Source organism: Octodon degus, unplaced genomic scaffold, assembly GCF_000260255.1.
Source record: "Octodon degus isolate 3935 unplaced genomic scaffold, OctDeg1.0 scaffold00265, whole genome shotgun sequence".
Lineage (NCBI taxonomy): Eukaryota > Metazoa > Chordata > Mammalia > Rodentia > Octodontidae > Octodon > Octodon degus.
The window spans coordinates 114400-121795 of NW_004524841.1; positions in this window are offsets into that span (position 1 = coordinate 114400).

Sequence of the window (7396 nt, forward strand, 5' to 3'; positions counted from 1 at the left end):
GGTATGGAATGAGATAAACTTGAGCTGTAGCAGAGGCAGGGCTGAGGTCTCCTGGGTGAGAGAAGATTCAAAAGTTTTTTTCAAGGACAAAACTAAATAAGATCCATACATCAGTCATACCAGTATAAATCACTCATGAAAAATATACTTCAGAACTAGTTTGTTCACAGCTGATTATTTAAATACATATTTTAAAATAAGATTAATATAAGAGTTTGCCATTATGAAAATATCAATTTACAAATGTATGTTCCATGACTAAAATAATTTAAAATATTTTCCACAGAAAAAGACAAATTTTTAAATTAGTGATAGATTGTTAAATAGGGGCTTGAAATGTCAATATTACAAAAACGTAAGGAGTAAAAATTTGATGAGCGTATCCGATAGTGTGAATTCCATCAAATTAAAAAGATATTTTCTGGGGCCGGGGAGATGGCTCCGTGGAATAATTGTTTCCCTGGTAAGCTCAAGGGCCTGAATTCAATTCCTGGTTCCACACAAAAAAATTGTAACATATGAAATTTATAGACATAATTTAAAGAGCAATTGTTTTGATGTATGAGAATATTTGAATAAAACCAACTAAAATTGTGCATTTCAAGAGAGTGTGATCTTATTTATATGTCCCCAGACGCTAATCAGAATTCTGCAGACTATATAAAGTTTCCATTACTTTGTGCAGTAATATTAAAGTCAGTTTTAGCTGCATACAAGTAAAGTATTATTAAGGGCTCAATAAAAATGACATTACTGGTAATAAAGGGGTTTTTCTCTCTGCATCATATAGTTTTTACTGATATTATATTATTTTTTCTATTCAAAATAGTTTAATCCTCACATTATTGATTGCTACCATCAATATGGCAACATTTACATACACAAAAAGGATAGACATTGAAGGTTCATTGCTAAAGTTACAGTCTTAAAGAAAGTTAATAGCAAGATTAATGCAGGAAGAATTATTTGATCGTGAGATCTCTGTCCTTTGCCTGTTTTGTGGGAACTTAGAAGTTTTTCAAGAGAACTGAATTTCTTGGGCAAATTTTATTTTATTTTATGTTTGTATTTTAAGACAGGGTGCACTGGGTATACAGGGCCTCACTACATAGACTGGACTAGCAGTGATCTTCCTGTTTACAGCCTCCCAAGTGTTAGGATTATAGGTGCGCACCACCATGCCCAGTCTCAATCAAAGTCTCAGCGCCCCCTGGGGGGCTGGGCTGGCACAGCAGGCCTGGGGATCAAACTCCCCGCTCCTACATCTGCCTACGCAGGCACTTTAGTATGCTGAGCTATTTGGCTGGCCCTTCTTGGGCAAACTTTAAAGGAGCATTCAGGAAAACAAGAAAAAAGAAGACGGCTTTTATTTATTTTTATTTTATTATTATTTTTTTATTTGTGAAGCTTTTTAAATAGAACAAAGAGCCTGGACGTAGGCAAAGACACAAGACTTCCTGAAAACTTAAAGGATGCTGCATTTCCTTTGTGGTGCTGAGCACACATTATATGTGCTGAGTGAGGAGGGCAGCATGGGCAGCCCACTGTGAAACAGGAGAGAGTTGGCGTACAGTGAGAGCCGAGGCACAGGACTTGTGACTCCTCTTGTGTGATAAGTACACGGGGAAATGATTGAGTCAATGCATGCGCTTTCCTTTGTGGATTGAGAAGGTAACTCAAGAAGAACTCGAGAAGAGCTAGGTTGGGAAGAGAGAAAAGTCGGGAAACTCCAGTAATTCAGCTGGGAAGTGGTAAAGATAAGATATGCAGGAACGTGAGTGGTAAAGGGGCTTAAAAATATTTGAGAAATAAAATGCATAATTATTTGTGTTTGTGGATGTTCAATAGTGTAGGCACAATGCAATAAAATGTAGAGAAAATAATTAAGCTAATTAAAAGTCATCTAGTCACACAAAATTTGCAATGCTTCTAAATAAGTGGGTCTCAAACCTAAATGCGAGGAAGAATCATCAAGGGAGAAGATGTTTTTTAAAAATGAAGCTGTGCTCTCTCCCAAGACCTATTATATAAAATTCCCTGGTGATGGAATTCGCACATCCATATTTTTATAACAGTTCCCTAGTGAGTCTAATGTGCATACAGTATTGAACACCACTGCTGCCTAAACTGCATCTCCAGATGCGATTTTTACTTATAAAACAAGAGAAAAATGGGTCATGAAAATAATATGAAGATCTAACTTTTTATTCTGTTCTTGCTACAGGTCAAATAGAAAGCCATGACAGTACCACATCATAGTAATCCTCTAGGTTGGAAATTATTATTCAAGTTGTATAGTAAGAAAAATCAAATTACCAAGTATTTGAGTGACTTTCTCAAGTATATCAAGAATGAATAGCAAAGGATCGACCTGAGCTTGAAGTAGTTTGACTTTGCACTTTATGTACTAAAATTTAAAACTGTCACCTTAATTTATATAAACTCATAGGAGCACTTTACTGTACAAGTTAGTTCTCAAAATTGTTTGAAAATGTATATATTTTAAACATGTTATTCTGGCCTCCCTATAGAATTTCAGAAACTCTAAAACTGGTCCCTTATATTTATGTTACATATATAAATTATTCCATCATATTATATTAAGGAAAAAAGAAACCCTGGGAGAAACACAGCTTTATTTACTAAGAAAATCAATAATAGACAGTACCAACTTCCTTACCCTTTTATTAGAAACTTTAGAGATACAGAAAAGGTCAAAGAGAAACACAGAACCTGCCTCGTTCAAATCATTGCGGATCACTCTGCTACCAGCTTGGCATATTTCGTGGCCTATGTACAGAAGAATAAAAGCTTTGTTGAATTGATTTTTGTGTGTTTTGTTCATCTGATTTTGAATAATCAAGTAGTAAACAACTTCTGTGTATGTTGTATCCAACCTTATCAAATTGTCCTCCCCGATTGCAGTGAATATTTTCAAATTCCATTTGTAAAATTTCCCCAAGTTTCATAAAAATTTATTCAGCATATATTGTTTAAATACTGTTATGTACCATATTTTAATTCCCTGCTTTAGAAATAGTGATTCTATTTTATGTTACATTTGCACATAGATTTCTTTATATATATTGAGTGAGCTGTTGTTGTATTTCATCCGTCTTCACTCTGATTTTCAAAATCTTTGTGCAATAATTAAGCTTGTAGTACTTTTGAATCTCACGCTTGATGTTTCTAATCAATTTACTAAGTTTCTAACTGTATTGTCTTCGAATAACTTCATTAAGGTTAGAGTTTTACTATTCATACTATGTTTTTGGCATGTAAAGACATGCTTTTGTTTCAGTGATCAAAAGAATTTCCTTTAAGCTTTTTTCTTATTGAGGGTGGTGGCATATGTGTCCTTCTTTTGTTTTTTCTTTCATGATGCAGACTTTTAAAAATCATTTTCACTCTATCTTCTCATCTTTGTTGATACTTGAAGGCTTCTATCCATATTCAACCTTTTGTAAATTTTTCGTTCTCTTTTTAAATTGTTTTTAGTACATGCTTGCAGTACGTAATGATCACATTGATTATCCTTCTGTTATGTCTCCTAATTGGATTCTCTATTCATAATCCTATGAAGGTAAGAAAGTTTACGTTGTGTAACAGTTTTGTATCCAAAGAAAAGGCAGGGGTGTGAGAGGGCATTGCTTAATGAAGAGGTGTGTAGGGTTTGTGAAGCTCCCTTCCTTGCTGCTTGCTTCTCTTAGTGAGTTATCATTATTAGCTCTATTATTAGTAGTTAATGGTGGACACCAACAGCTTAGATTTTATGTATCATATACTTGGGTGTTGGATTCTATGACAATATTTCATTTCTTTTGTGACTATTTTTATTATTGAGTTTATCAGTACAATTTAGACATGCACACTGATCACATTCATCACAGGGAATTTGCACATGCTGTATTTTGGTTCCTCTTTTCTCCCATTCCTCTCCCCTGCCTTCAACATTTTTTTTTGTATTTAGTACAGGGTCTACAGTGTCTCACTACATAGATTAGACTCATAGCGATCTGTCTGTGTTCAGCCTCCAAGATCCAGGATTACAGGCGCATGCTACCACACACAGTCTCAATTACCTTCTCAGCGTGCCTTGGGGGCGGGCCCAGCACAAGTGGGGAATTGAACACCGGCCCCTGCCTCTGCCTAAGCAGGTGCTTTAATCCACTGAGCTATTTGGCTGGCACTGCAACTTCTTTTTTTTCCACCTGATTGGTAAAAGCATTGTTTTCATTTGTCCTTCTCACTTCTTTTTCTTTCTTTTCCCTCTCTTCTTCTGAAGTTCCCCTTTCCTTTGTGCAGTTTCTTGCTACTTCACAAATGTCTAGCATAAATTCTGGTTCTTATTTACACTTTCAAGTTTTCACTCCCAAGAGACCATGTGATATTTGTATGCTAATCTAATTCATTTCACTTAATAGTATAAATACGTGAAAAATGGTCAGTGTCATTCAAGAGGTCCAAATTAAAACAATGCTAAGATTCCTTCTCACTCCAGAAAGAATGGCTATTATCAAGAAATCAACTAATCACAAATGCTGGCAGGGATGTGGAGAAAAAGGTACTACACCTTTCCATTGTTGGTGGGAACACAGACTGGTGGAAATGTAGTGGAAACCACCACAGAGATCCTTTGCAGACTAGGATTAGAGGTCCCACTTGACCATATATATTTGATAGCTGGATAGATGCTTTTAAAATTATAAGCATTTCTAGAAAAGGAAACTAATATGATCTTTAGGTACCAGATGATGTTACCCTCATTTTGGAAATCCCACAGGATTTTGAACATCTCCACCTTGCTGAATTTAGAGAAGAAATTGAAAACAAATGTGTAGTAGTCTCAATGCAGGCTACTCAAGCCTCAGCTCACAGATATGTATATTTAGCGATACCAGTTGCATAATTGAAAAATAGATGAATGTGTTTTCAAGGTATTCACTATAAAATGGTAAACATTTAAGGTGATAAGCATGCTAATTATGTTGCTTGTGTCACTACTCAGTGTTTACAGAAATCAAACATCACATTTTACTTCATAAATAGTATGTGCATTCACAATAAATAAAAATAATAAATATTCTTACATTGATCACAATAGATATAATTAGTATAATCACTTGATTTCTGCATTGTGTGTAGACAATGACCTCATTTCACTTAATTCCATGTATCAAAGTGCAGATAATTGAAAACTGACAAAGGAAGTGCATTTATTCTCCTTTGCCATCTGAATTGTTCCTTTTCCAGTTTTAGCTTGGGTAAAATCTGATTAAGAGGAGTGAAGCATCAATGTTCAGATTAGTAGTCCTGAATTCTTTTTTTTTTTTTCCCTGCAATGGCTTTTTAAACCTAGATTTGTGAAAGTCTGATTTAAGCAAGGATAAAAGTTGTTTTCTACATTTTTCTTCTATCATGTGGATAAGCTGCAAGACATTCAATGTGATCTCAAAGCCATTCATCCATTGGAAACCCCTGCTGTGACAAGCAAGAAGAAAAAGGAGTTGTTTCTTAGGCCTGAGGCACTTGTATAAACTATCTGTCCTAAATGTTTCTTCATGCTCAAGTTGGCTGACTCATTTAACATTTATTTAGCTTAAATTAATTCCTTCTACACCACACGAGTGGAGTCTGCTTTGAGAACATTGTATTCCACAACCTGATGTGCATATGTTAGCAAACAGCATCTCATTCTGGGTCGGTATGAACATGATGGGAAAATGTGCTTCTGACATCGATTACAAGTACAGTGGGAACAGGTTGGCCACTTCCGGTTCAGATGACTCGGCCTGGTATCATCACTTTCATCATCAGCACTTAGTCTCTTTGTCCTTGTATTACACACGTGTATTAATGGCACAAAGAAAATACGTAGCTCAAAAAGAACTGCTGAATGGAAGCTAGGGACAGCTTTATCAGATAAATTTAAGTAGTGGGCTCTTTAGTGTTTCTAAGTATTCTCTTACCAAACTTTAACCACTCTTTCACATAACGTACACTTCATAACGATGCAATATTTTGTGTGGCCTTTGTTAAACTTCCTCTGTATGATCATATCCCCTCCCGCCAGTATCATTCAAGATCTTCCTTCATTAACTTTGTACTACGCCAACTCAAAATTTTGGATGATATTTTAAAAAATATAATCTCTCTTTCTGACCTTCATTGACAGAGCTTGATAAACATGAGTCAAGTCATCAAAATCGAGAATTGAAAGTAAAAATATAGGTTTGATAGTCTTTTGTAGTACAGAAGATATTGCTGAAAAAGAAAATGCATTGCAAAAATAACCAATAATGAAATTATCATCCCCTACATCTCTTTCATAGATGTCTCACAGAAATTACCATCAACATGGTTCCTAGAAAGATATATTACCAGTGAAACAATTTTTTCTCATCTCAAATTCCCGATAATCCTCTTGCCTCAGCCTCCTGAGTGCTGGGTTAGAGGAATGCCCAGGATGCCTGGTATTAAAACAATTCTTTAAGAATATTCCATTCAGGGGCTGGGGAGATAGCTCAGTGGAATAAGTGCTTCCCTGGCAAGCGCAAGGGCCTGAGTTCAATCCCCGGTTCTGAAAAAAAAAAAAAAAAAAAAAAAGGAAAAAATAAAAAAAATTCCATTCAGTCTGACAGTAAAATAATATGGCTGGACTAAAATCAGTTTGGATACAGCAATGAGTCTGGGTATTCTCTAATCACACAAAAAATTGTGAAAATTATGAAATGTGATAACTATTCTTTCATGTCAAGAACAATTTATATTCTAGCTTCAAACAGTAAATATTTTTCTAAGGCTCTTTATTTGAATTTATATTTAGCAATGATTTATAATTTAGATGTTATTATTGAGGAAATAAGAGTTCAGTTTTTACAAAATAAAATATTTTATCAAAAAACAAGTTCATGTGCAGCTCCTAACTATTTAAATTTATTTTTTTCAGATTTAATGAAAATATTAAAGCTGAGATACTCAAAGGATTTTTGACAAACACGCAATTGAGTACTCACCACATTTCAGATTATTAGGAAAGAAAGTGAATGGATTTCTGAAGAAAGTTTTGTGTTTACATGTTACACATTACAATTTTCAAAGGAAAAACTCAAGGTCATGTTACTTATTCATATCCCAAGTATTACAGAAAAAAATTTAAAGCACTAGATATTGAGTTTACAAAAATAGCACCACATTGCTCAGTACTAAACAAGGCAAGGCAGAACACAAAAGTGCAATGATTTAATACAATACACTGTATTACTGTTCTTCTAGTGGGAAAATGCAAATCTATGTTTATAATTTGCAGAAGTTATATCTCTTATATTGGTAATTTTTTTTCAAAGTTTTATTGACAAACAGATAGCAATGAGACAGTTTCAAATCAAATCGGAAG